Raw genomic sequence first — 15262 nt, forward strand, 5'->3', positions numbered from 1 at the left:
ACATGCTGGATTTCATAGGAAGAACTAGGTTTAAAAGTTATTCGAGTTGTTATTCTCAGGCAAATCATTTAGACTTTGGACGCTTTAGTTTCTCATCCATTGAGATAGTTTAAGTCCACTTCCAATTTCCTGTAAGAATCTATAATCAATGGTCTTTTGCAGGCATTAACCTCTTTGAAATAATAACATTCAATGTTAAGTAGAACTCCATGACTAAATGCTTATTACTTTCTTAAATACTGGCTAGTTTCTATATACATCCTTGTAAATCATTATTACAAAGTCTCCAAGAACTTTAGAAACACCATAAAATACTGCTCATTTAACAGTTACCACTTGAGGAAGTGGAGAAGTCCAAGTTCACCCAAGCCAAAGTAACTAGAATCCAAAGACAGAAATATTTTTAGCTTCTAACTTTTTACCTAGGAGTCAAGCTGAAAAAGCTCCCAAGGGCCAAAGGTGGGATAATTTCAACAAAATAATAATCATATAACCAGAAGAATAAAATGAGGCTAAATTAACATAAGTAAATGATTGAATAAGTGGGGAAGAAGGGACAAACCCTTGAATTACAAACGATCCATGAAGTTATGTCCCTGTTTCCTTTTTCCAGAGAGAGAACTTAATCTCCTCCACATGAGTGTGGATGGTATTTAGTGATCTGCTTCCTAAGCACAGAGTATGAAATGTGGAAATATTAATTTTACAGTAGGCAAATCTGACAGACTATACCTTAAACCAGTGGTCAACATAAATATATCACCAGTGTTAATTAACTCGTTTCTTTCACAAACACTCTTGCATGATATGATGAAAAAGGCACTTTACCTTTGCAGTATTCTCCCAAACTCATACACTTAGTCTAATCATAAGGAAACACTGATAAACCCAAATTGAGAGACATCCTACAAAATACTTTCAAAAGTGTCCAGGAAGACTGAAAAACTGTCGAATATAGGAGATCAAGGAGACACGACAACTGAGTGTGAAGTGTCACCCTGGAATGGATCCTGGAACAGAGAGAACATTCATGAAAAAACTAGTCCCACCAGAATAAAATCTATAGCTTGTAACACTATGCCAATGTGACTTTAAGTTTTGACAAATGTACCATCGTTATACAAAATGTAACATCAGGATAAACTACATGGGAACTCCCAGTATTACCCTTGAAACTTCTGTAAAACTGAAGTTATTAATATTAATAAATGGAGCTTTTTAAAAACATTTAGAGTCAAATGTACTACATGGTGATTCAGATCCCATATCCATTCAGTCCATTAAAATATGCCAATAATTCAGGGAATTTTGAAATATGGCAAATAAAATAAACATTTTAACAACTCAAAGATATTCCCTAGAGAAAATTTTAAGAGATACACCCACCATTTTACACTTGATCTTAGCCAAAAGGCCGAGAAGAAATACACCCATCATTTTAAAGTACGATTTCACAATAACTCATGATTTTGTGGAATAACAAAATAAGAAAAGCCTCCCATTTTCCATAAAGGAAAACTCTCCTCAATGCCAGAAATACCTACTAAGTACTTGGACTTCCTCACCTTCAACTCCAGGACTAAACCGTAAAGGACAGGACTGAGAAAGGAATGCAGAAAACTGTCAAGTCAATGACCTCATGCAGAAATTATCTTCCTGAAAGTCAAGTTAGAGAGAACATGGCGAATCAACCTCTTGTGCAATATGAGATTTCCCCCAACACAAGGCATCTGGCATTTGTGCCTTAGGCAGACAATGGCTGAGGCGACGCACTGAGCAATCAGTGCCCCTTTCCCTGCCAGACTGCACAGGGGAGAAAAGTGGAGAAGCCAGAGAACGGAGAAGAGAGCTTCAAGACCTGCCCTTCCGTCAACTGTAGGGCAAGGAAAAGTGCCCACCCCATGAGTCAGGCAGACACCACAGAAGATAAGCAGGGCAGTGACAACATCCTGGGTTTGCCCCAGTATTTTGCCTTCCTTGAAGTTAGATTAGGACCTTGTAAGTCCTCCCCAATAGGCATGTGAGCAAAATTTTCTACTTCTAATTATAGGCAAGTGAATGTCGCTCAGTCATGTCCAACCCTTTGGGACCCCATAGACTATACATGGAATTCTCCAGGCCAGAATACTGGAGTGGGTAGCTGTTCCCTTCTCCAGGGGAATCTTCCCAACCCAGGGATCAAATACAGGTCTCCCACATTGCAGGCGGATTCTTTACCAGCTGAGCCACAAGGGAAGCCCAACAATACTGGAATGGGTAACCTATCCCTTCTCCAGCAGATCTTCCCAACCCAGGAATCAAACTGGGGTCTCCTGCATTGCAGGCAGATTCTTGACCAGTTGAGTTACAGGGAAGCCCAATTATAGGCAAGGGTGAGAGAATTCAATATACTAAACCCAGTGAACTATACACTTAAAATGGATGAATTGTGTGACATGTTAATATACTCTTTTAAAAGATCTTACCAGGAAAAACAAAAAAATTGGGTATGAATCTTAAGCTCTCTTTCCTGAACTCAGAGTTAGAAGTGAAGAACTGCAGGATGAGGGGTTGCACAATGGAAGCAACCGGGCCTTGATTCGCCACTGGGTAAGAGCCAGCACGGTCAGCCACACGTGCCACACTAGACTACTACATGAATGTGTTAAGGTATCGAGACTGTACTTGCTATTATAGTGAAACTTGGCCTACCCTCATTAATGCAAAGATAGCTTAAGCTTTCTTGGTTAGTATCATACTAAAGGTAAATATCTCCAATGGACACTCATTTCTGACCCATCCCTCTACCCTACCCCAAGCCTCAGAGGACTGAAAGTGGTCTACGCACCACTTCCTCCTTCCCTCAGCTCTAGTCCCAACAGAGACTGAAAGGGAAGGGGAATTTTTTAGTCCAGTTTGGGATTGGAGTTTAAAACTGAAAAAGACCCAAAAACCACGGAATTTAACCAAAATGTTGGATTTTGACCAACTGTAATTCTAAAACAGCAGTTATGAAAAATAAAACCATTTATTGTTAAAGACACCTCAATAAATCTATTTCCCTTAGCATCTCAGTCTCTGCCTTGTGCTAAATCTTGGCTCTAGGTATCTTTCTTTTAGACAATGGAAGTTTATTGTCAACAAAAAGCATGGTCATAAAATAGTACAACAGGTCCCTAGACTCACATATGATACCAGACACTGACAATTTGGATTTTTTAAAATACACTTCTCCTAGATTTCAATAAAGGAGTTTCTTTGCTTTGTCAATATCTGTCCATTCACTTTTGGATAGAAAATGTTTAAATATGTCTAAAGAATCTAACAATCTTAGCTAGATATGAACATTAAGAATGGCTCACAATTTAATGAACATTAGCAGATATCTCTTTCAAAGAATCAGCCCACCATTAAAAATGTTTTCACCTAAAGCTTTCCAAATAACACACGTGCATATATTTGGCTATCAGTAAAATATGGATTATGAGAGCTCATGGTTATTTCCCACAGTGACAGTCAAATGACATGGCCTTACAGTAGACAGCCAGAATGCTGCCCAGGTGCTGGCTGAAGTGTCATGGTTCCGGAGAGAAAAGCACATGCAATGACACATGAGCCTGTCCACCTAAAGCAGCAGCTTGAGACCAGGCTATGCCCTTAAAAGTCAGTGACTGTAAAACTGGACTGACATATGCAAAGCTGACTCCCAGCTTCACACACATCTGTTTAAAATTCAAACAGCTTGTGCAAACCATGGATTGGCATTCCAATAAAACTGTAAGGGACTGTATTCATTTAAAAAGGAAATGAATGTATATGCCCACGGTTCGACATTTCCTGGGGAGAGCTGACAGGCCTGCTCAGACTGAGATGCCTGTAAGCCTAGTAGAACAAACAAGGTGTGGGAGCAGAAATCAGCCAGCTTTTGACAAGAAATCACCAGCATCCTCGAGGCCCACAAAACACCAAGGCTGCAGATCTCCAGCAACTTCACAAAGATCCTAAAACTTGAAAACATGGGTTCTGGAACCCAAGAGTAGTCCCAAAGGCAAGTGAGCCATCACAAACAAAACCTAGCTCCAAGGCAATGCAGATATATTGACAAGTACATCTAGACAAGTCTCCATTTTGGCAACAGCAGGACCACCTTAGTTGGGATGAAGGCTACCTGCTTTCATGGCACTTTCTCTGCCTTAACTCACTGAACTTCACAGTAAGAGGGACCACGCTCATCTTCTGACTTGAAGAAACTTCATAACTTGCTCAGTGTTAGTCACTCAGTCATGTCCAACTCTTGGCAATTCCATGGACTTTAACCCACCAGGCTCCTCTGTTCATGGAATTCTCCAGGCAAGAATACTGGAGTGGGTTGCCATTCTCTCCTCCAGGGGAACTTCCTAACCCAGGGATCAAACCTGGGTCTTCCGCATTGTAGGCAGATTCTTTACCATCTGAGCCACCAGGGAAGCCCCAGATTATAAAGCTAGGATGAGACAAAAAAGAGCCCTGACCCCAAATGTTCTAAGTTTAGGGCATTTTCCCTAGACCAACATTCTCCTACTCCATGTTTAGGACATTCAGGTGACAATACAGGTTCAGAGATGAGTTTCCCTGGTGGCTCAGATGGTAAAGAATCTGCTTGCAGTGCAGGAGACCCAGGTTAGATCCCTGGGTTGGGAAGATCCCCTGGAGAAGGGAATGGCTACCCATCCCAGCATTCTTGCCTGAAGAATTCCATGGACAGAGGAGCCTGGCCGGCTGCAGTCCATGGGGTCACTTTCACACATGGAATAACTTCTATTCTCTGAGTGGCTGCCAAAAAGTAAGTAGTAGCACCTTGGTCTCTCTGTGTCTGGAAAAAATTGATTCCAGAAAGAGTACACAATTCACCTATATGCTGGCTATCAAAACATGTCAGTTAACGATTACATATTCTTTAAAATATAGGACTCCAACTATTATTTTAAATGAAGGTAGCAGAGGATCCTGAAGCCAGTCAGACATATAAACCATGAGATTAGATGATCTCCACTTTCAGCTTCATGGTGAGGTTCCTGACTGCATTTGTTTTAAAGCTGCACTAACTCTGCCTAACGTGTACTTGAAACGAGGCTAGTTCAAACCAGATGAAAGTGTAAAACTACACACTGGTTTTCAAGACTTAGCATAGAACCACCACTATAAGATCTCATTCTCTATTGACGACATGAAATAAGGTTTTCGATATATGGGGTTACACAAAGTATATTGAACAATTTCATCTTTTTTCTTTTTAATATGGCTACTAGGAAACTTAAACTTACATACGTGGCTTGCATCATATTACTACTGGACAGTGCTGTGGTGAAGGCAGAAGTCACGATCAAAACTGTCGCTGCCAGAGATGGCGCAACAAGCCATGCAGAACCTCTGCAAGGCTTTCCCTCCATCCCTCCCGGCTGCCAGTCAGAGCCTCATCAGCAGGGCACAGTCTTGCCTCCCGAAGGAGGCACTCCTGTAAAAGCCCTCCCCACTCCTCCACGGCCCAGCCCACCCCTGCCAGACTCTCAGATGAGCGGGGGGCCCCACTCCATCTAGGGGGCGCTGCCGTCTCTTCTTCTTTCCCCTCTCTGGTCACTGCTGCCACCTTTCCAAGCACAGGAAAAGACCAAGGGATGTTTCAGGGATTTTCAGCCTCTCCAGACCAGGATGATTTTGTAAGTAAGTTCCCAGCACATTTCCTTCTGTACATCAAAGGCCTCCCAACTTTTATGATCATATACCACATTAGAAATAGCTTAGCCCAACCCCCAATATGTGGTTATTTATAAATTACACACATGTTCTACTCCATTAATATGTATATTATACAAACAGAAATTTGGAAGCTGAGATAAAGATGAAATAAAGAATTTTTAAAATAATTTTACTGCATTTATCTTTTTTTGGTTTCACTAAAAACACTTCAGTGAATACAACATAGCCATCTGTTTCATTTTTTTTTTTTAAATCTCAGTTTAACACTTTTTGATGAAGCAGCTCAAAGGTCTACATTCAGTGTATTTCAATATTTAGCTTCAAGGTCTTTATCTATTTAGCTAAAATAGATACCTGACAAAGACAGACACAGAGAGAAATGTGCTTACAAAGTCCTCCTGTTTCAATCTATATGCTAATTACGCAGTCTTGGAAAAAAAAAAAGAACTTTCTTTTTTCCCTGTCAGTCAACTCATCTTGCAAACTAATTGGAAGATGTTTTAATTCCGTTTGAAAATTTTTGTTTGAAAGATTTGAGTTTGTGTCCAAGATTTAAGTATGCAGATATGAGTTTTATATATAAACACTACTGTTTTCCAATGAAAATCATGTAACAATGGAAATACTTCTACATACTTATTTTACAAATCTTCTTTCCACTATTAAGTATTTATAGGGCAATAATACCATAGCCATACACTGCATAAAAGGCCAGCTATTTTGAAATGCCTGTCTCTGCAAGAAAAATTCTTAATCCACATTCAACAACTCTCCTTTAAGTAATTTGCTACAGTTACTATCTGTAGTACAGAAGATCATGAGGATCACTCCCCATGTCACTATGAAGTACGTAAGATCTTTTGGCCATTTAAAATGGTATAACCTGTAAATCTTCTCAACTGGGTAGAGATAAACTTCTATCAACAAAGACAGCCCCCATGATGACAGAGTACACTCATCTCTTAAAATGCTGAGGCTGTAAACCCTACCTTCTCGAATTCTTACCACATGAAGGCACCAGGGTCAGTCTATATACTGACTGACCATCAGCAAAGTTTAATTCCTATTTTTAGGCAGAAGTATGTGTAAGTGAAACATCCACTTTTCCTGCATGCTAGTGGAAAGTCTTAAACCGGTGCAGAGTATGAGCATCTCATTTTGGAAAGAGCTGCCGCAGACAGCAACACTGCTCACCCCCAGGAGAAATCTGGCGCTCCTGAACTGCACTCCCAGAATCCCATCACGGTTCTGGTTCTGTCTTTCCTGCCAGCCCTCGGTCGCACACGAAGGAATGGGCTCCATCACGGTCATACGCTTTCTTGTACTGAGTAAACGGTCTCAGTCTCTTGCCACCAATCACGGTCACACACCTCCTTGTACCGAATAAACAGTCTTCGCCTCCTTCCACCAAGACTACTCATTACCTGAAATCCCTAGCTTCCAAACTCCTGACGGCTTTTTTGTTCTCTTCACAGCCGACCTCTGGGATATACCACTCCAAAATGGCCCCAGGTAACCGCACTGTGGCTCTTACCTTGTTAATCCCACATGGTTTAAGTTTTTTCTTGAACAGCTATTTAATAAGATGTCCAAAGCACTTTTCCTTCCGAACATTTAAAAAGATGTTCTACAAAACGTATAAATCTATACTGAGTCAGATCATCTGACCCCAACCCTCTTTCTGTCTTTACAATACACATGCCCCGTCCCCACCAAGGTTTTCCCAAAGTATCATTTCACTTATGCTGTATTCTCATCCTCACTCGTATCTAATTCCCTTAATAGAAATACTCCATGTGAAATGGTCTCAGACCATTTTCTCCTCAAATTCCCTCCCCTTAGCAAGTGCTTACACATTTTCTTCCAACTAAAATGTCACGTCCCCCACTTTCAACCTCCTGGCTACTACCCATCCATCCACAGCTAAAACCTGCCACCCAGTCAAAACCACTCTCCTTCCAACACTCTCCATCAGGCTCTGTGTTCTGCTTGTGGACCCCATGTCTTCTCAAAAAGATTGCGCTGTACACTGTTTTGTTATCTCCAATAAATAGCATGTGCGTGCATGTGTGCATGCTCAGTCATGTCTGACTATTGGCAACCTCATGGAGACTGCACCCCACCAGGCTCCTCTGTCCATGAGATTTTCCCGGCAAGAAGACTGGAAAGCATTGCCATTTCCTCCTCCAGGGGATCTTCCCAAACCAGGGATCGAACCCACATCTCCTGTGTCTCCTGCATTTGTAGGTGGATTTCCTATCTCTGACCCACCAGGGAAGCCCATAACATATATCACGGTACAGGACTCACCCTGTAAGTTGGGTTAATCTTTATTAAACACAAAAGTATAGTTTTTGTAATTATAGCTGTATAATCAAGAACACACATTATCTGGGGTACTTCTTTCATTAAGTTAAAAAGCATTTTCTTGGCCAATTATTAATTGTGTCGGGAAGAGAATCAAAGCTGCCTCTACGAGAGCTGAAAAGACTCCTGGCTCAGTCCCACTACTTGAATGTACACCTAATTTCATCTGACGCAGGACTTCCTGCCATAATGTTTTCAAGCTGAGACATGGAACGTTTGCTGTGCCATCGCTACAGTGAAATTTGCCAAGCACGCCCTCTAGGGCAGTGTTTCACAGCCATTTGGGGATTAGAGGACTCTTTGAGGCTGAGGAAAGCAATGTAACGATCCCCATAAAAATACTCATATGCAAAAGTGTATGACAATGCTAAGAGAAGGGGGATCAGATGTCCCAAAGGCCTCGAACCCCAGTCAAAGTAGAAAAAGAAGCCTAGGTGGTTTTCCCAGCATCAAAGGACCTGCAAGTCAGCCGACAGGGAGAATTGTATCACTGTACAGACTCCTTCCCAGAAGATTTTACATCAGTCAAATAATAAATTTATATTTTTAAAGGAAAAACAACTGCCAGTATAGTTGTTGAAACTAAATATATCTTGTCAATACTGAGGCATAGATTAAGGCATTATCACCCTTCCTAGAAGTATTTGATATCTGCTTAGATGACTCAAGTGTTACAAAACTAATTTGATGTCACTGCCCAGTGATATGGACCTCCCACTGGTCTTGCCCCATCCAGTTCTGGGCTGAAAAGGATGAGCATCTCACAGCCTCCCTGCACTTCTTCTTGTTGTTGTGCAATTGCTTTTATCATCAGAGTAAACCATCCTTTGGTATTTCTAACCCTCCCAGTTTCCACTGGCAACTGAACAAATCCGTTTTCCCTTTTAGGCTGAACATCAAAGTCCCTCCTGTGCTTTCTGGCTTCCCTCCCTCCTGCTCTTCTCTGTCCTCCTGCTTCAAAACCACACTGAGCCACATCAAATCTCATCACCACTCGTGCTCCACTCAGGATCAAAGTCCATTTCAGTTTTCCTTGGCAATCACTCCTAGATCATCTTCTCTGAAGTACTTTTTCAACTGTTTACATCAAAAGGCAATGAAAACCTTATTGACTAATGCTTGAGAAGGAAGTTCTCTTCAAGATCAGTCATATCAATAATAAGAAAGTCAATAGCCCAATTAAGAACATGGGTGAATGATCCAAACATTTCAAAGAAGATACATGGATGGCAAGCAAGCATATGAAAAAATGCTCAACATTTTTAGTCTTTATTAAAATTCACATTAAAGCCACAATGAGAAACCACTATACACCTATTTGAAAGGCACAAAGAAAATCCAACACTACCAAGTGCTGGTGAAGATGTGAATTTACTGGAACTCACACTGCTGTTGGGAAAACAAAACAGTAGAGTCACTGGAAAATAGTCTGTCAGCTTCTTATAAAACTAAACACACACTTATCAAATGACCTCATCCAGTTCACCTATCCCTGGTGGCTCAAATGGTAAAGAAGCTGCCTGAAATGCAGGAGACCTGGGTTTGATCCCTGGGTTGGGAATATCCACTGGAGAAGGAAATGGCAATTCATTCCAGTAGTCTTTTTGCCTTGAGAATCCCATGGACAGAAGAGTCTGGTTAGTTAATTCTATAGACAGAGGAGCCTAGTGGGCTAAAATCCATGGAGTCCCAAGGAGTTGGAGCAACTAACACTTTCACTTATTCAAATAGATGTGTCTAGTACAAATTTCCTTCACTGTATTTATCACAGTGCTCTAGAATTATTTCTAGATACTTTCGTGTGTGTGTGTGTAGCTGGCACTCCATATCTGAGGGTTCCACAACTATGGTTTCAACCAACCCATGGATGGACCAGCAGAGAGCTGACTGTACTACACCATTTTACATAAGGGACTTGAACATCACAGATTTTGGTATCCTTGGGGGTCTTGGAACTAATACCCCAGAGATGGAGCTATATCTGCATACATACATGCCTTATATTAAATGGTGAGTCCTTTAAGGGTAACTATCCTATGTATCTTTTTATCCTTTGCTTATGTCTTGACACAAAGCTCGGCATCTGAGTGTTCACTGAGGGTTTGCTGAATAAATAAAAGCATGATTGATATTTACCATGTGTTCCATTCCAGACAAAGCACTGGGAATACAGACCCTGGAAGAGATGTGGTCTCTGTCTTTAGAAACCCACCCAGCTAGAGAGACAGGCTTGACCAGAGAAAATGGTGAACACCACATTGCAGATGACTGACCACCAGCTGTGTTAAGTGACATGGTAATAAACAGCTCTCCATCACTGGCTGCAGTCAGACAGGCTTGGGTTCAAGGTCTGATTCTGGCTTACAAGCTGTCACTTTGGCAGGTTACTTGATGCTTCTGAAACAAATTTCCCTAATCTATAAAAAGAGCAGGTTAACGATGGGGTTGTTGAAAGGCAATCTGACAGTCAGCTGGTAGCTATCAGTACAGTGCTACCATAGTAAAAGTGTTGAAATTCTTCCACAGCAGATGGAAAATAGGTGCTGTCTTGGGCCTCCCAAGTGCTGTTCCCCACCAGGAACCTTCCTCAAAACCTCCCTACAATTCACCACCAAAAGAATAACCTCCAGGACAACAGGCGACCTTGGGGACCCTGTCTGCCCACGCCACAGCTGGCTGTTCTAACTGCTCCAGGCCTGAGTTGTACAGGAATGAATGGAACATCACCTGTTAGGAGATCATGCATGCAAAACACCAGATGAGCTGTAAACACTATTCTCCATAAATGCTGGCTACTGTCAAAGTGCAAGGGAGGCTCTTAGGAATCGAATCACACCTGACAATTCAAGGGGCTTTGACAGGGAGACGAAGAGACCGCAAAAGCAAAGCAGAAAAAGATTATGAGGGACGGGGGTGAGATGAGAAAGAGGTAACAGTGAGCAGATTGTGCCAAGAGCGAGAGGGAGACATGGGCTGGAAAGCAATGAAAAGTAAGGTTGAGCAAAGGTAGATGGTACCATATTACGGGAAGACGCTGAAATGTTTTAGGTTTGATGGAGTGGGAAATGGTAAATCACTCTTCTTTCAACTCCTAAATCACCTGCAGCAAAACCTCTCCCCTTACCTTTATCACAATGATATATTATTCTCTTTATGCACACATGCCTGCCACTGAACTCGGAGATCCCGAGCTGCAAGGAAGGGACCCTGGTCATCACCATGTTGGGGGAAGCTCTCTCTGGAGATGAAGTCCACACAATGCCTACTGCTGTTCCAAGCACCTGGGTGCACACCTCTCCTCAGATCCCCTGTCAATTCCCTCTAACAGGCTTCCTTCCCCTGCCCGCATATCCTCACTAACCACGGATTATTACCTCCTTTTAATAAGCACTCATGATCACAAATTCAAAGCTTATCAAGTAACCCTTGCTCATTTTCTTCCACCCGAGGAGATGAAGCCTCTATGAGTGTGTGCCCCGCGTTACCCACCACACTACCTGCAGCTGCATCTGGCTCTTTCCAGCCACTCCCAGTCTCCAAAACTGGCCCCATCAGATCTGATAGTGCCTTGATGCCTAGCCTACACTCCAAGATTCTATACCTACTCTCCCTCTTCATCCTGTGTTCAGACCCAATGCAAGTCACACATAAAACCAAGCTTTCATGCATAAAAATCTCATCTTTAAGCAACCAGTATTGGCCTTCCATCGACCCAGGATCTGCCTTTTCAAACCTGTTATAACCCCCACATTTGACAATAACATACTAAACTGATGGTTATCAAATTTCAACTAAGATTCCTGAAACAGAAATAATTTGGGACAAAAAAAAAGTGGGGGAGGATTTAATTCACTTCCTCAATTTAATTGCCTATGATTATAATTATTATAGCCCCCCACAAGTGTAACATGCAATTTCTCAATGATTTACACAAGCCTGAGATTAGAAATGGTCAGCCAAAAATATACTGGATCTCAATTTTGGCTAGAAAAGATGTTTTACTTGGTGTTCTGATATATTCAGCCATGCCCTTCAGGCTGCCAAGCTACAGGTGGTCATTGCAAGGGATGAGTAAAACAGGACTAAGGCTTCTGAATTTAGATTCAAGTAGTGAATTTAGACCCATGAAGCAGCACATTCAAAACTAATATAGTATTATTTTCACTTATAGCTCTACGACCATACTAATTCAGAAGTAGTAATGTGCTGGAGAAGGGAATGGCAGTAATGTATACATCCATGGGGCTTCTTCCACTCTCTCGTAAGGGCCATTATGCTTTTTCTCCTGTCAGATGCCACTGGAATAGAAGCAACAACTACGTGCCTGCCCTTTTCCTACTCCAAAATTACAATCCCTCTCCTCCTCCTCCCTGTTTAATAATAAACAGCACTTCAGTTTTCTCTCGTCAAACTCTGAAAGAGAGGAGTGGGATTATAAAACACAAAGGCCAATTTAACCTCTGACTACACTCATCAGAACTCTAAAAGTACGTCTGTGAATGCTTAAAGACACCCAAATGAAACTATCGAGCAAAATGAAGCAACAGGAGACAAGGTTTAACTACTAGGCAGGAGACAAAAAGACAAAGGGCAGGAAATGGAGGCACAGCCCAGCGCGCAGGTGTCCCTGTCAGGGTGCCAAGGGGCTGACACGGGGAAAGCGGCCCCAGAGGAGCCTGCAGGTCCCTCAGGCTCATCGGCTGCTTGGCTGGATGAGTCCCCCCACCCACACACGAAAGAGGGAGGTTTTCATAAGACTCCTCATGCCATAAACGACAAGAATGCATGAATCTCTCCAACTACCTAGAGTGTAATTATTCAACTGAGATGAGCTGCTTGCAGCACAGGGAACTTCAGGTTTATCCTCCAAATATTAGGTTTCTGATTGCTCAGAACAAAAGCTCTTTAAAATAAATTAACTCAGGTCACTACTTCTGGCAGAATAGAGGATTAGATGTCTACAGAAAATCTACCAGTATCAGACAAGTCAAACTGCTGGACAAAATACCCAACTATGGGTGAGCTGGCAGCGGACTCAGGGGAACTCAGAGGCCAGACACAACCTGAAGGCGTGAATCAGGGAAATGAGTTGGCACCACAAGGGGTATGTGCCCTGAGGGATATCTGCCATTTCTGGACGCCCAGATTACAGGCTGTAACATGCTGCAGGGGGCACAGGGACAAGCCCAGGAGCCAGACGAGGTAAGAGGTCCCACGTCACACCCAACAGCATCACTTTCAGTAGGTGACCCCAGAAAACCACCCGATAGACAGACTATGTAGATATGTGCCTGTGTCAGCTTGGGCTCTGGGTAAACATGAAGTTACAGTGACAAAAATAATCTGGGGTATTTCTAATTATAAACCCGCCTTTAGGCAGTTTCAGCAGCCAAATTAAAAAATACCTGAAAAAAGAAAGAAAGAAAAAAACCTGAGTGACCAGAACAATGGCAACTCAAATTTAAAGGTGGGCCGGGATTGTTAGTACCCCCAGAAACTGGTTAAAAGCAAATACAGAGGCCTCTGTAGGAATGTATCTTAAAAACTGGATCTAAAAGAATTCTAGAAACAAAATTCTGGTGAACATTTACTCACAGTCTGAAAGCACACAATGTACAAGGCCATCAGCCACAATCAGAACAAAAATCAGACTGCAGTCTCAGTCCAGTAACAATTGCATATTATTATACTCTGTATCTTACGATCCTAGTCTATTGAACACGTGTAAGTAATGATGACACTGAAATTACGACTAATTGATAAAAGACTTAAAGACTAGGGGGAGGTGAAAAAAATCGAAACAGAACTTTTAGATATAAAAATATGTAATATTTGAAAGGGGTAACCCCAAAAATGACAGCAGGTATGGTAGAACTCAACAGAGAATTAGTAAACTAGGAGACTACCTCCATGTGCAACCGAGAGACAAGGAGCATATGAAAGAGAAACTGAAAGTTTAACAGTTGTCTAACCTTGATAGTATATTAAAAAGCAGAGACATTACTTTGCCGACCAAGGTCCGTCTAGTCAAGGCAATGGTTTTTCCCGTGGTCATGTATGGATGTGAGAGTTGGACTGTGAAGAAAGCTGATCGCCGAAGAATCGATGCTTTTGAACTGTGGTGTTGGAGAAGACTCTTGAGAGTCCCTTATACTGCAAGGAGATCCAACCAGTCCATTCTAAAGGAGATCAATCCTGGATGTTCATTGGAGGGACTGATGCTAAAGCTGAAACTCCAGTACTTTGGCCACCTCATGAGACGAGTTGACTCACTGGAAAAGACTCTGATGCTGGGAAAGGTTGGGGGCGGGAGGAGAAGGGGACGACGGAGAATGAGATGGCTGGATGGCATCACCGATTCTGTGGACATGAGTTTGAGTGCACTCCGGGAGTTGGTGATGGACAGGGAGGCCTGGCGTGCTGTGATTCATGGGGTCGCGGAGAGTCGGACACGACTGAGCGACTGAACTGAACTGAACTGAACTGAACCACACTTACATAAAATGAGCTCTGGAGAGAGGCAATAGTCAAAGGGAAAAAAACGACTAAGAAGCTTCCAAAAGGCAAGAACATGAGTCCTCCCATTCCAATAAATCCCAAGCAAGATAAATTTTTTAAATCCAAGAAGAGAGATTACCTAAAAAGGAACAGGAACCAAGCCAACCATCAGCTAATTCATCAACAATTAACAAGGGAAGTCACAAGACTATAGAACAAAGTCTTTCAAATGCTTACCAAAACATTAGTTGTCAAACAACAACTGGGCATCCAGGAAAAAAAATTCAATGAAATCAAGACCCTTACCACCAGATTTTCTGGAAGTGGCACTTTAAGAAAAAATTATCCCAGAGACTGTCTAAAATGTAAGTAGTAATGGTGAACAACAAAAACAAAGAAGGGTCAATATGTGGAAAGATCTAAATAAGCATTAATTATATGAAGCAATTATAATAACTTACAGAATTGAAGTTTTTTTCATTGAAATGTTGAAAAATAACAGCACAAACCTCTGGAGCGAGTGTTCCAAATGTAAGCATCCCACAGCCTTATGCTATTTTGGCTGGAGGTAAAAATACTGAATACCTTTTGCCTTTGTTAGTTTAAATACACGTTGCTTATTTGGGGTAAACATCTAAGCTAATCACTAAGAACAGCAAAGAAGTATATCATTGAAAGCATT

The 15262-nt window shown here is 41.9% G+C and overlaps 1 protein-coding gene and 1 pseudogene across 8 annotated transcripts in view; both read right to left on the reverse strand.

Moving 5' to 3' along the window:
* Positions 1–15262, reverse strand: part of LTBP1 (latent transforming growth factor beta binding protein 1) — a 461939-nt gene that overhangs the window by 368726 nt on the left and 77951 nt on the right. The window lies entirely within an intron of this gene.
* Positions 1281–1426, reverse strand: LOC129540152 (U2 spliceosomal RNA; annotated as a pseudogene).

Source organism: Moschus berezovskii, chromosome 11 (genome assembly GCF_049115385.1).
Source record: "Moschus berezovskii isolate FMDL1 chromosome 11, NW_MosBer_1.0, whole genome shotgun sequence".
NCBI lineage: Eukaryota > Metazoa > Chordata > Mammalia > Artiodactyla > Moschidae > Moschus > Moschus berezovskii.